This window comes from Cnephaeus nilssonii (genome assembly GCF_951640355.1).
Source record: "Cnephaeus nilssonii genome assembly, chromosome: 7".
Lineage (NCBI taxonomy): Eukaryota > Metazoa > Chordata > Mammalia > Chiroptera > Vespertilionidae > Cnephaeus > Cnephaeus nilssonii.
The window spans coordinates 1387974-1403754 of NC_137078.1; positions in this window are offsets into that span (position 1 = coordinate 1387974).

Sequence of the window (15781 nt, forward strand, 5' to 3'; positions counted from 1 at the left end):
CTCAGTATTTCAAAATTCAGTAGAGATGTTCGGGTTCTAAAACGTATTCCAGGAGTTCTAGGGACACTCTGCCATTCCCCTGGTCTGTTGTTTTGAGCAATGAGACTTTTCATTTTAACACAGGTGTCATACCGACTTTTTAAAGGCACAGTAAAACATTACTTGGAACCCTAGCCTGACTAACATTTTTATTTCATAGTGTTCTCAATACTTTCATACTGTTCGATAGCTCTAGGAAAATGAGTTTTTCAGTGTTTCACCAAAACCTTTTCCCGAAAACGCGAACTCCTTTTGACGGGAAAAATAAATGTAAACAGTGTCACACTCGCTTCTCAGCTGTTTGAACAAGATTTCCCAGTGACAAAATTGTGCTGTTCAGATATTCAGTCTATTGGAATATGTATTCCTATTGTGTGAAGCACATTTTTAAATATTTCCCTAGTCTGGAGTCGTAAGTTCTGAGTGCTACACACCAAATTGTCCAGTGATTGAAGCTCATTCATTGTGAATAGCCAACATTACTACACTGTGACCTTAACCCTGTCCCTAACCCTCTATACCAAACCCTAAACCTAGCCCACACCTGAGCCTGAACCCTACCTAGCCCAAAACCTTATCCTAACCCTAACCATGAACAGAGCCCCAATTCTCTAACCCTAATACCAGAACTAATCTCGATGACGTCATCACTCCCAGCTGGTCCCCTGGCCAAATCATTATCACCTGGGATCAATTAAGCCTGCCCACGTGGCCCCTCCCCCTTGGTGACGTCATCACATCCGGTTTAATGGCCTAACCAGGCTTCTTTCAAAATCTCCAACTCATTGTCCAGGAATAATAAATGTAACCAGTATCCAACTCGGTTCTATGTTCTTTGAACACGATTTCCTTGTCAGGAAACAATGTGTTACAGATATTAAGGCCCTTTATTCACGTATTCCTAGTGTTTGAAGCACTTTCTTAGATATTAACCTAGGTTATCATTGTGAATTTCCCGAGTTGGAGTCTCTCTCTTCCAGTGTCTCAAGCTTTTTCATTGTGAATTCTAATTTGGTAAAACAACCTATTTTACAAATATACCAGCACTTTCAACATTATTACCACTTGACAGTCTATCCTACCTTTCACAGCGCTTTGGATACAAATTCTCAGTATTTCAAAATTCAGTAGAGATGTTCGGGTTCTAAAACATATTCCAGGAGTTCTAGAGACACTCTGCCATTCCCCTGGTCTGTTGTTTTGAGCAATGAGACTTTTCAATTTAACACGGGTGTCATACCGGCTTTTTAAAGGCACAGTAAAACATTACTTGGAACCCTAGCCTGACTAACATTTTTATTTCATAGTGTTCTCAATACTTTCATACTGTTCGATAGCTCTAGGAAAATGAGTTTTTCAGTGTTTCACCAAAACCTTTTCCCGAAAACGCCAACTCCTTTTGACGGGAAAAATAAATGTAAACAGTGTCACACTCGCTTCTCAGCTGTTTGAACAAGATTTCCCAGTGACAAAATTGTGCTGTTCAGATATTCAGTCTATTGGAATATGTATTCCTATTGTGGGAAGCACATTTCTAAATATTTCCCTAGTCTGGAGTCGTAAGTTCTGAGTGCTACACACCAAATTGTCCAGTGATTGAAGCTCATTCATTGTGAATAGCCAACATTACTACACTGTGACCGTAACCCTGTCCCTAACCCTCTAAACCAAACCCTAAACCTAGCCCACACCTGAGCCTGAACCCTACCTAGCCCAAAACCTTATCCTAACCCTAACCATGAACAGAGCCCCAATTCTCTAACCCTAATACCAGAACTAATCTCGATGACGTCATCACTCCCAGCTGGTCCCCTGGCCAAATCATTATCACCTGGGATCAATTAAGCCTGCCCATGTGGCACCTCCCCCTTGGTGACGTCATCACATCCAGTTTAATGGCCTAACCAGGCTTCTTTCAAAATCGCCAACTCATTGTCCCGGAATAATAAATGTAACCAGTATCCAACTCGGTTCTATGTTCTTTGAACACGATTTCCTTGTCAGGAAACAATGTGTTACAGATATTAAGGCCCTTTATTCACATATTCCTAGTGTTTGAAGCACTTATTTAGATATTAACCTAGGTTATCATTGTGAATTGCCCGAGTAGGAGTCTCTCTCTTCCAGTGTCTCAAGCTTTTTCATTGTGAATTCTAATTTGGTAAAACAACCTTTTTTACAAATATACCAGCACTTTCAACATTATTACCACTTGACAGTCTATCCTACCTTTCACAGCGCTTTGGATACAAATTGTCAGTATTTCAAAATTCAGTAGAGTTGTTCGGGTTCTAAAACGTATTCCAGGAGTTCTAGAGACACTCTGCCATTCCCCTGGTCTGTTGTTTTGAGCAATGAGACTTTTCATTTTAACACAGGTGTCATACCGGCTTTTTAAAGGCACAGTAAAACATTACTTGGAACCCTAGCCTGACTAACATTTTTATTTCATAGTGTTCTCAATACTTTCATACTGTTCGATAGCTCTAGGAAAATGAGTTTTTCAGTGTTTCACCAAAACCTTTTCCCGAAAACGCGAACTCCTTTTGACGGGAAAAATAAATGTAAACAGTGTCACACTCGCTTCTCAGCTGTTTGAACAAGATTTCCCAGTGACAAAATTGTGCTGTTCAGATATTCAGTCTATTGGAATATGTATTCCTATTGTGGGAAGCACATTTCTAAATATTTCCCTAGTCTGGAGTCGTAAGTTCTGAGTGCTACACACCAAATTGCCCAGTGATTGAAGCTCATTCATTGTGAATAGCATACATTACTACACTGTGACCGTAACCCTGTCCCTAACCCTCTAAACCAAACCCTAAACCTAGCCCACACCTGAGCCTGAACCCTACCTAGCCCAAAACCTTATCCTAACCCTAACCATGAACAGAGCCCCAATTCTCTAACCCTAATACCAGAACTAATCTCGATGACGTCATCACTCCCAGCTGGTCCACTGGCCAAATCATTATCACCTGGGATCAACTAATCCTGCCCACGTGGCCCCTCCCCCTTGGTGACGTCATCACATCCAGTTTAATGGCCTAACCAGGCCTCTTTCAAAATCGCCAACTCATTGTCCCGGAATAATAAATGTAACCAGTATCCAACTCGGTTCTATGTTCTTTGAACATGATTTCCTTGTCAGGAAACAATGTGTTACAGATATTGAGGCCCTTTATTCACGTATTCCTAGTGTTTGAAGCACTTTCTTAGATATTAACCTAGGTTATCATTGTGAATTGCCCGAGTTGGAGTCTCTCTCTTCCAGTGTCTCAAGCTTTTTCATTGTGAATTCTAATTTGGTAAAACAACCTATTTTACAAATATACCAGCACTTTCAACATTATTACCACTTGACAGTCTATCCTACCTTTCACAGGGCTTTGGATACAAATTCTCAGTATTTCAAAATTCAGTAGAGATGTTCGGGTTCTAAAACGTATTCCAGGAGTTCTAGAGACACTCTGCCATTCCCCTGGTCTGTTGTTTTGAGCAATGAGACTTTTCATTTTAACACAGGTGTCATACCGGCTTTTTAAAGGCACAGTAAAACATTACTTGGAACACTAGCCTGACTAACATTTTTATTTCATAGTGTTCTCAATACTTTCATACTGTTCCATAGCTATAGGAAAATGAGTTTTTCAGTGTTTCACCAAAACCTTTTCCCGAAAACGCCAACTCCTTTTCACGGGAAAAATAAATGTAAACAGTGTCACACTCGCTTCTCAGCTGTTTGAACAAGATTTCCCAGTGACAAAATTGTGCTGTTCAGATACTCAGTCTCTTGGAATATCTATTCCTATTGTGGCAAGCACATTTCTAAATATTTCCCTAGTCTGGAGTCGTAAGTTCTGAGTGCTACACACCAAATTGTCCAGTGATTGAAGCTCATTCATTGTGAATAGCATACATTACTACACTGTGACCGTAACCCTGTCCCTAACCCTCTAACCCTCTAACCCAAACCCTAAACCTAGCCCACACCTGAGCCTGAACCCTACCTAGCCCAAAACCTTATCCTAACCCTAACCATGAACAGAGCCCCAATTCTCTAACCCTAATACCAGAACTAATCTCGATGACGTCATCACTCCCAGCTGGTCCCCTGGCCAAATCATTATTACCTGGGATCAACTAAGCCTGCCCACGTGGCCCCTCCCCCTGATGACGTCATCACATCCAGTTTAATAGCCTAACCAGGCTTCTTCCAAATCTACAACTCATTGTCCCGGAATAATAAATATAACCAGTATCCAACTGGGTTCTATGTTCTTTGAACACGATTTCCTTGTCAGGAAACAATGTGTTACAGATATTAAGGCCCTTTATTCACGTATTCCTAGTGTTTGAAGCACTTTCTTAGATATTAACCTAGGTTATCATTGTGAATTTCCCGAGTTGGAGTCTCTCTCTTCCAGTGTCTCAAGCTTTTTCATTGTGAATTCTAATTTGGTAAAACAACCTTTTTTACAAATATACCAGCACTTTCAACATTATTACCACTTGACAGTCTATCCTACCTTTCACAGCGCTTTGGATACAAATTCTCAGTATTTCAAAATTCAGTAGAGATGTTCGGGTTCTAAAACGTATTCCAGGAGTTCTAGAGACACTCTGCCATTCCCCTGGTCTGTTGTTTTGAGCAATGAGACTTTTCATTTTAACACTGGTGTCATACCGGCTTTTTAAAGGCACAGTAAAACATTACTTGGAAACCTAGCCTAACTAACATTTTTATTTCATGGTGTTCTCAATACTTTCATACTGTTCGATAGCTCTAGGAAAATTAGTTTTTCAGTGTTTCACCAAAACCTTTTCCCGAAAACGCCAACTCCTTTTGACGGGAAAAATAAATGTAAACAGTGTCACACTCGCTTCTCAGCTGTTTGAACAAGATTTCCCAGAGACAAAATTGTGCTGTTCAGATATTCAGTCTATTGGAATATGCATTCCTATTGTGTGAAGCACATTTCTAAATATTTCCCTAGTCTGGAGTCGTAAGTTCTGAGTGCTACACACCAAATTGTCCAGTGATTGAAGCTCATTCATTGTGAATAGCCAACATTACTATACTGTGACCGTGACCCTGTCCCTAACCCTCTAACCCAAACCGTAAACTTAGCCCACACCTGAGCCTGAACGCTACCTAGCCCAAAACCTTATCCTAACCCTAACCATGAACAGAGCCCCAATTCTCTAACCCTAATACCAGAACTAATCTCAATGACGTCATCTCTCCCAGCTGGTCCCCTTGCCAAATCATTATCACCTGGGATCAACTAAGCCTGCCCACGTGGCCCCTCCCCCTGCTGACGTCATCAAATCCAGTTTAATGGCCTAACCAGGCTTCTTTCGAAATCGACAACTCATTGTCCCGGAATAATAAATGTAACCAGTATCCAACTGGGTTCTATGTTCTTTGAACACGATTTCCTTGTCAGGAAACAATGTGTTACAGATATTAAGGCCCTTTATTTACGTATTCCTAGTGTTTGAAGCACTTTCTTAGATATTAACCTAGGTTATCATTGTGAATTTCCCGAGTTGGAGTCTCTCTCTTCCTGTGTCTCAAGCTTTTTCATTGTGAATTCTAATTTCGTAAAACAACCTTTTTTTTACAAATATACCAGCACTTTCAACATTATTACCACTTGACAGTCTATCCTACCTTTCACAGCGCTTTGGATACAAATTCTCAGTATTTCAAAATTCAGTAGAGATGTTCGGGTTCTAAAACGTATTCCAGGAGTTCTAGAGACACTCTGCCATTCCCCTGGTCTGTTGTTTTGAGCAATGAGACTTTTCATTTTAACACGGGTGTTATACCGGCTTTTTAAAAGCACAGTAAAACATTACTTGGAACCCTAGCCTAACTAACATTTTTATTTCATATTGTTCTCAATACTTTCATACTGTTCGATAGCTCTAGGAAAATGAGATTTTCAGTGTTTCACCAAAACCTTTTCCCGAAAACGCCAACTCCTTTTGACGGGAAAAATAAATGTAAACAGTGTCACACTCGCTTCTCAGCTGTTTGAACAAGATTTCCCAGAGACAAAATTGTGCTGTTCAGATATTCAGTCTATTGGAATATGCATTCCTATTGTGTGAAGCACATTTCTAAATATTTCCCTAGTCTGGAGTCGTAAGTTCTGAGTGCTACACACCAAATTGTCCAGTGATTGAAGCTCATTCATTGTGAATAGCCAACATTACTATACTGTGACCGTGACCCTGTCCCTAACCCTCTAACCCAAACCGTAAACTTAGCCCACACCTGAGCCTGAACGCTACCTAGCCCAAAACCTTATCCTAACCCTAACCATGAACAGAGCCCCAATTCTCTAACCCTAATACCAGAACTAATCTCAATGACGTCATCTCTCCCAGCTGGTCCCCTTGCCAAATCATTATCACCTGGGATCAACTAAGCCTGCCCACGTGGCCCCTCCCCCTGCTGACGTCATCACATCCAGTTTAATGGCCTAACCAGGCTTCTTTCGAAATCGACAACTCATTGTCCCGGAATAATAAATGTAACCAGTATCCAACTGGGTTCTATGTTCTTTGAACACGATTTCCTTGTCAGGAAACAATGTGTTACAGATATTAAGGCCCTTTATTTACGTATTCCTAGTGTTTGAAGCACTTTCTTAGATATTAACCTAGGTTATCATTGTGAATTTCCCGAGTTGGAGTCTCTCTCTTCCTGTGTCTCAAGCTTTTTCATTGTGAATTCTAATTTCGTAAAACAACCTTTTTTTTACAAATATACCAGCACTTTCAACATTATTACCACTTGACAGTCTATCCTACCTTTCACAGCGCTTTGGATACAAATTCTCAGTATTTCAAAATTCAGTAGAGATGTTCGGGTTCTAAAACGTATTCCAGGAGTTCTAGAGACACTCTGCCATTCCCCTGGTCTGTTGTTTTGAGCAATGAGACTTTTCATTTTAACACGGGTGTTATACCGGCTTTTTAAAGGCACAGTAAAACATTACTTAGAACCCTAGCCTAACTAACATTTTTATTTCATATTGTTCTCAATACTTTCATACTGTTCGATAGCTCTAGGAAAATGAGATTTTCAGTGTTTCACCAAAACCTTTTCCCGAAAACGCCAACTCCTTTTGACGGGAAAAATAAATGTAAACAGTGTCACACTCGCTTCTCAGCTGTTTGAACAAGATTTCCCAGAGACAAAATTGTGCTGTTCAGATATTCAGTCTATTGGAATATGCATTCCTATTGTGTGAAGCACATTTCTAAATATTTCCCTAGTCTGGAGTCGTAAGTTCTGAGTGCTACACACCAAATTGTCCAGTGATTGAAGCTCATTCATTGTGAATAGCCAACATTACTACACTGTGACCGTAACCCTGTCCCTAACCCTCTAACCCAAACCGTAAACTTAGCCCACACCTGAGCCTGAACGCTACCTAGCCCAAAACCTTATCCTAACCCTAACCATGAACAGAGCCCCAATTCTCTAACCCTAATACCAGAACTAATCTCGATGACATCATCTCTCCCAGCTGGTCCCCTTGCCAAATCATTATCACCTGGGATCAACTAAGCCTGCCCACGTGGCCCCTCCCCCTGCTGACGTCATCACATCCAGTTTAATGGCCTAACCAGGCTTCTTTGGAAATCGACAACTCATTGTCCCGGAATAATAAATGTAACCAGTATCCAACTGGGTTCTATGTTCTTTGAACACGATTTCCTTGTCAGGAAACAATGTGTTACAGATATTAAGGCCCTTTATTCACGTATTCCTAGTGTTTGAAGCACTTTCTTAGATATTAACCTAGGTTATCATTGTGAATTTCCCGAGTTGTTGTCTCTCTCTTCCTGTGTCTCAAGCTTTTTCATTGTGAATTCTAATTTGGTAAAACAACCTTTTTTTTACAAATATACCAGCACTTTCAACATTATTACCACTTGACAGTCTATCCTACCTTTCACAGCGCTTTGGATACAAATTCTCAGTATTTCAAAATTCAGTAGAGATGTTCGGGTTCTAAAACGTATTCCAGGAGTTCTAGAGACACTCTGCCATTCCCCTGGTCTGTTGTTTTGAGCAATGAGACTTTTCATTTTAACACGGGTGTCATACCGGCTTTTTAAAGGCACAGTAAAACATTACTTGGAACCCTAGCCTAACTAACATTTTTATTTCATAGTGTTCTCAATACTTTCATACTCTTCGATAGCTCTAGGAAAATGAGTTTTTCAGTGTTTCACCAAAACCTTTTCCCGAAAACGCCCACTCCTTTTTTTTTTTTTTCAATTTTTTTATTAAGGTATTATATGTGTACATATCTTACCATTGCCCTCCCCACACCCCACTCCCATTTTCCCCCCCCCCCCAGAGTTTTGCATCCATTGGTTATGCTTATATGCATGCATACAAGTCCTTTGATTGATCTCTTATCTCCCCCACCTCTCCCTAACCTTCCCCTTGTAATTTGACAGTCTGTTTGATGCTTTACTGTCTCTGTATCTATCTTTTTGTTCAAGTTTATAATGTTCTTTATTATCCATAAATGAGTGAGATCATGTGGTATTTTTCTTTCATTGACTGACTTATTTCACTTAACATAATGTTCTCCAATTCCTCCCAGGTTGCTGCAAATATTGAGAATTCCTACGTTTTTATGGCAGCATAGTATTCCATTGTGTAGATGTACCACAGTTTTCTGATCCAGTCATCTGCTGACGGGCACCTAGGCTGTTTCCAAATCTTAGCTATGGTGAATTGCGCTGCTATGAACATAGGGGTGCATATATCCTTTCTAATTGGTGTTTCTAGTTTCTTCGGATATATTCCCAGGAATGGGATTACTGGGTCAAATGGGAGTTCCATTTTCAGTTTTTTGAGGAAACTCCATACTGTTCTCCACAGTGGCTGCACCAGTCTGCAATCCCACCAGCAGTGCACGAGGGTTCCTTTTTCTTTGCATCCTCGCCAACACTTGTCGTTTGTTGATTTGTTGATGATAGCCATTCTGACAGGTGTGAGATGGTACCGCATTGTTGTTTTGATTTGCATCTCTCGGATAATTAGTGACATTGAGCATGTTTTCATGTGTCTCTTGGCCTTCCTTCTGTCTTCTTTTGAAAAGATTCTATTTAGGTCTGTTGCCCATTTTTTTATTGGATCATTTATCTTCCTTTTATTAAGTTGTATAAGCTGCCTGTAGATGTTGGAGATTAAACCTTTATCAGTGATGCCATTTGCAAATATGTTCTCCCATGCAGTGGGCCTTCTTGTTGTTTTGTTGATGGTTTCTTTTGCTGTGAAAAAGCTTTTTATTTTGATGTAGTCCCATTTGTTAATTTTCTCTTTAGCTTCCATTGCCCTAGGGGCAGTGTCAGTGAAGAATTTCTTTTGGCATATGTCTGACATTTTGCTGCCTGTGGATTGCTCTAGTATTTTTATGGTTTCCCGTCTTATGTTTAAGTCCTGTATCCATTTTGAGTTTATTTTTGTGTATGGCGTAAGTTGGTGATCAAGCTTCATTTTTTTGCATGTATCTGTCCAATTTTCCCAACACCATTTATTGAAGAGACTGTCTTTATTCCATTGTATGTTCATGCCTCCTTTGTCAAATATTAATTGAGCATAGTGGTTTGGGTCGATATCTGGATTCTCTATTCTGTTCCATTGATCTATATGTCTGTTCTTGTGCCAGTACCAGGCTGTTTTGAGAACAGTGGCTTTGTAATACAGCTTGAAATCTGGTATTGAGATCCCTCCTACTTTATTCTTCTTTCTCAGGATTGCTGTGGCTATTCGGGGTCTTTTTTTATTCCAGATGAATTTTTGGAGAGTTCTTTCAAGGTCTGTGAAATATGCCGTTGGTATTTTAATGGGGAGTGCATTGAATCTATAGATTGCTTTGGGTAGTATGGACATTTTAATGATGTTGATTCTACCAATCCATGAACATGGTATGTTCTTCCATCTGTTTACGTCTTCCTCTATCTCTTTTTTCAGTGTCCCGTAGTTTTCCGTGTATAGGTCTTTTACCTCCTTAGTTAAGTTTATTCCTAGGTATCTTAATTTTTTTGGTGCGATGGTAAATGGGATTGCCTTTTTAGTCTCTCTGTCTGTAAGTTCACTATTGGTGTATAGAAAGGCCATAGATTTCTTGGCGTTAATTTTGTATCCTGCTACATTGCCGAATTCATTTATTAAGTCTATTAGTTTTTTGACGGAGTCTTTAGGATTTTTTATGTACAATATCATGTCGTCTGCAAATAAAGACAGCTTTACTTGTTCTTTTCCAATTTGGATGCCTTTTATTTCTTCTTCTTGTCTAATTGCAATGGCTAATACTTCCAGTACTATGTCAAACAGGAGTGGTGAGAGTGGGCATCCCTGTCTTGTTCATGTTCTTAGGGGAAATGTTTTTAGTTTTTGTCCATTGAGTATGATGTTTGCTGTGGGTTTATCATATATAGCTTTTATTATGTTGAGGTATGAGCCATCTATTCCCACCTTGTTGAGAGTTTTTATCAAGAAAGGGTGTTGGATTTTGTCAAATGCTTTTTCTGCATCAATTGATATGACTATGTGATTTTTATCTTTCAATTTGTTTATGTGATGTATCACGTTTATTGATTTGCGGATATTGTACTATCCTTGCATTCCTGGGATAAATCCTACTTGGTCATGGTGTATGATCTTTCTGATGTACTGCTGGAGCCGATTTGCTAGAATTTTGTGGAGGATTTTGGCATCTATGTTCATGAGGGATATTGGTCTGTAATTCTCTTTCATTGTGTTGTCTTTATCTGGTTTTGGTATTAGGGTGATGCTGGCTTCATAGAAGGAGCTTGGAAGTGTTCCTTCCACTTGAATTTTTTGGAATAGTCTGAGGAGGATAGGTTTTAGTTCTTCCTTGAATGTTTGGTAAAACTCTCCTGTGAAGCCATCAGGCCCCGGGCTTTTGTTTGCCGGAAGCTTTTTGATGACTGCTTCAATTTCGTCCATAGTTATTGGACTATTGAGCTGTTTAGATTCTTCTTGATTGATTTTTGGAAGGTTATATTTTTCTAGGAATATGTCCATTTCCTCCAGATTGTCCAGTTTGTTGGAATAGAGTTGTTCGTAGTATTTTGTAACAATCCTTTGTATCTCAGCGGGGTCTGTTGTTATTTCACCTCTTTCATTTCTGATTTTGTTTATTTGGGTCCTCTCTCTTTGCTTCTTGGTGAGCCTGGCTAGAGGTCCATCAATCTTGTTTATCCTTTCAAAGAACCAGTTCTTGGTTTTGTTGATCTTATATATTGTTTCTTTGGTCTCTATGTCATTTATCTCCGCTCTGATCTTTGTTATTTCCTTCCTTCTGGTTACACTGGGCTTTTCTTGCTGCTCTTTTTCTAGCTCTTTGAGTTGTAGGGTTAAGTAATTTATTACCATTGTTTCTTGTTTTTTGCAATAGGCCTGTAGAGCTATGAACTTCCCTCTCAAGACTGCTTTCGCTGTGTCCCATAGATTTTGGATTGTTGTGTTTTCATTGTCATTTGTTGCCATGATGTTTTTTATTTCTTCCTTGATCTCTCTGGTGACCCAGTCCTTGTTTAATAGCATGCTGTTTAGTCTCCATGTGTTTGATTTCTTTGGATTGTATTTATTGTAGTTGATTTCCAGTTTTATGCCACTGTGATCTGAGAAGATGCTTGATATAATTTCTATCTTCTTGAATTTGAAGAGACTTTGCCTGTGACCCAGCATATGGTCTATCTTTGAAAATGATCCATGTGCACTTGAGAAGAATGTATATTCTGTGGCTTTGGGGTGAAATGTTCTGAAGATGTCAATTAATTCCATCTGGTCTAGTGAGTCATTTAGGATTGCTGTTTCTTTGCTGATTTTTTGTTTAGAGGATTTGTCCAGTGGTGATAGTGGGGTATTAAAGTCTCCTACTATGATTGTGTTGCTATTAATCTCTCCCTTGATATCCTCCAGGAGTTTTTTTATGTATTTGGGTGCTCCTATATTGGGAGCGTATATGTTTACCAGAATTATTTCTTCTTGTTGGATTTCTCCCTTTAGTATTATGAAGTGGCCTTCCTTATCTCTTGTTATGGCATTTACTTTGAGGTCTATTTTGTCAGATATAAGTATTGCTACCCCAGCTTTTTTTTCATTTCCATTTGCCTGAAAGATATTTTTCCATCCCTTCACTTTCAATCTGTGTGAGTCTCTTGTTCTGAGGTGGGTCTCTTGTAGACAGCATATATATGGGTCGTGTTTTTTTATCCATTCAGCTACTCGATGTCTTTTGATTGGAGCATTTAGTCCGTTTACATTTAAAGTTATTACTGAAAGGTATTTGTTTGCAGTCATATCTATTTTTGTGTCTGTATTCCTTCTTACCTGTTTATTTCTTCTTTTTACAGTATTCCCTTTAGCAATTCTTGCATTGCTGGTTTGGTGGTGATAAACTCCCTGAGGATTTTTTTGTCTGCAAAGCTCCTGATTTCCCCTTCAATTTTGATTGATAGTCTTGCTGGATATAGTATTCTTGGATTCAGTCCTTTGCTTTGCAACACTTTGTATATCTCCTTCCATTCACTTCTAGCTTGTTGTGTTTCTGATGAGTAATCATTTGACAATCTGATGGGTGTTCCTTTGTAGGTAACTCTCTGTCTCTCTCTTGCCGCCTTTAGGATTCTCTCTTTATCATTTATATTTGCCATTGAAATTATGACATGTCTTGGTGTGGGTCTTTTGGGGTTGATCCTGCTTGGGACTCTCTTTACTTGCGTAACTTTTATCTTTCCCATATCCGGGAAGTTTTCTGTCATTATTTCTTCAAATAGATTTTCTAATCCCTGCTGCTCTTCTTGTCCTTCTGGCAGCCCTATTATACGCATGTTACTTCGTTTCATGTTGTCTCGAAGCTCCCTTAGGCTTTCCTCCTGCTTTTTAATTTTTTTCTCCAATTGCTGTTCAGCTTGAGCTTGTTTCTGTACCTGATCTTCTAACTCACTAATTCGGTCCTCTGCTTCTTGTAATCTACTGTTGAAACTTTCCATGGTGTTTTTGATTGTAGCTATATCACTTTTCATTTCTTCCTGATTTTTGCATAACTTGTTGATTTTCTCATCCATCAGATGTATAAATTCCATGACCATTACTCTGAACTCCTTTTCGGTCATGTTGCAAGCTTCATTTTCACTAATTTCCTTTCTTGGCGACTCCACATTTTCTTTCCTCTGTGAGTTATTTCGTTTCCCCATTCTGGCTATTACCAGAAAGCTCAAGCTTCTGTTTGCGTGGACCTGGGCCGTGTGCTGTGGGGACTTCGCTCCACCCTAGTTTTACTGAAGTGCTCTGACACTAGGACGTGTGGCTGCCTTTGGTTGGTGGGAACCAGACTTGCCCAGGATCAGTGTCCCCAGTGTTCCATGTGGTCTCGTGTGCACATTTAGAATCAGGGGCCTGTCTGCACCACACTGTTGGTATGTGCCGAGAATGAGATCCTTAGCATGTGCCAGGAGTCAGAGTTTCCCTGTGTCTGCACCAAGACTCGAGTTTCAAAGTCTCTGTTGCCTTGTGCGGTTTCTCGTTGAGAATCAGGGTCCCTGTGTGTGCACGCACCAACAATTGGGGTCGCTGGCTCTTAGTGTGAATGCGCTGTGAGTCAGGGATCCCAGGCAGCTGTGTCCGGCGTGCCAAATTCCCTGAAGTGGAGCTGCGTCCTGTGTGTGCTCTCTCTACTGAGCCAAACCGGCTAGAGCGCACATTCTTAAAAACCTGAAGGTGAGCCGGCTCAGTGCACTCTCCCAAAGTCCCAGAAGGGGGGCGGAGTCCGTCCTGCGTGCCAAATTCCCCAAAGGGAAGCCCCTCTGTGCACGCTCTTAAGAATCTCCGAAGGGGGAGCTGTGACCCGCGAGCCAAATTCCCCCAAATTCCCCGAAGGGGAGCCCTCTGTGCGCACTGACAGATTTCCCCGACAGGGAGCTGCTTCTGTCCCGTGCGCGAGCGCGCGCCAAATTCCCTAAGAGGGAGCGTGTCCCTGCGCAGAGCTCTGCAGCTAGGGCCAGGGGCGGGTCTATCAGTTACTATGGCGCTGTCTGTGCGCGCGCCTGTGAGCAGCTTGGGCGTGTCTATCAGTTACTATGGCGCTATCAGCGCCTGCGAGGAGGGGGATAGGCTCTTTGACTCACGGAAATCTGCCGGGAAGTCTGGATTCTTGTTGTTTGTTTGTCTGAAGCTGTGATAGCAGTTCTCTATCCCCAGTGGCTGCAGGGTCCTGGTTTGTGTCACAAGCCAGGATCCGAGTCTCAGGCAGCTCTGTTTCTCAAGATGGCGTGGTCTCTGCGTCCGTACCAGCTGCCTAGAAGTGTCCGCTTTGTGCGCAGGGCTCCGCCGTCGAGGGCTGCCCTGTTCGGGAGCCCCTTGGAAGACCTGCAGAATCTAACTGACCCTATCTCATACACACACACACACCACACACATCTACACTCTCCTTAATGGGTTCCTCACTCACACGCTCTCTCTCCCTACCTTCCTACCGGTCGCCATCTTTTTCACGCCAACTCCTTTTGACGGGAAAAATAAATGTAAACAGTGTCACACTCGCTTCTCAGCTGTTTGAACAAGATTTCCCAGTGACAAAATTGTGCTGTTCAGATATTCAGTCTATTGGAATATGTATTCCTACTGTGTGAAGCACATTTCTAAATATTTCCCTAGTCTGGAGTCATAAGTTCTGAGTGCTACACACCAAATTGTCCAGTGATTGAAGCTCATTCATTGTGAATAGCCAACATTACTACACTGTGACCTTAAGACTGTCCCTAACCCTCTAACCCAAACCCTAAACCTAGCCCACACCTGAGCCTGAACCCTACCTAGCCCAAAACCTTATCCTAACCCTAACCATGAACAGAGCCCCAATTCTCTAACCCTAATACCAGAACTAATCTCGATGACGTCATCACTCCCAGCTGGTCCCCTGGCCAAATCATTATCACCTGGGATCAATTAAACCTGCCCGCGTGGCCCCTCCTTCTTGTTGACTTCAGCACATCCAGTTTAATGGCCTAACCAGGCTTCTTTCAAAATCGCCATCTCATTGTCCTGGAATAATAAATGTAACCAGTATCCAACTGGGTTCTATGTTCTTTGAACACGATTTCTTTGTCAGGAAACAATGTGTTACAGATATTAAGGCCCTTTATTCACGTATTCCTAGTGTTTGAAGCACTTTCTTACATATTAACCTAGGTTATCATTGTGAATTTCCCGAGTTGGAGTCTCTCTCTTCCAGTGTCTCAAGCTTTTTCATTGTGAATTCTAATTTGGTAAAACAACCTTTTTTTTACAAATATACCAGCACTTTCAACATTATTACCAATTGAAAGTCTATCCTACCTTTCAAAGCGCTTTAGATACTAATTCTCAGTATTTCAAAATTCAGTAGAGATGTTCGGGTTCTAAAACGTATTCCAGGAGTTCTAGAGACACTCTGCCATTCCCCTGGTCTGTTGTTTTGAGCAATGAGACTTTTCATTTTAACACGGGTGTCATACCGGCTTTTTAAAAGCACAGTAAAATATTCCTTGGAACCCTAGCCTAACTAACATTTTTAATTCATAGTGTTCTCAATACTGTCATACTGTTCGATAGCTCTAGGAAAATGAGTTTTTCAGTGTTTCACCAAAACCTTTTCCCGAAAACGCCAACTCCTTTTGACAGGAAAAATAA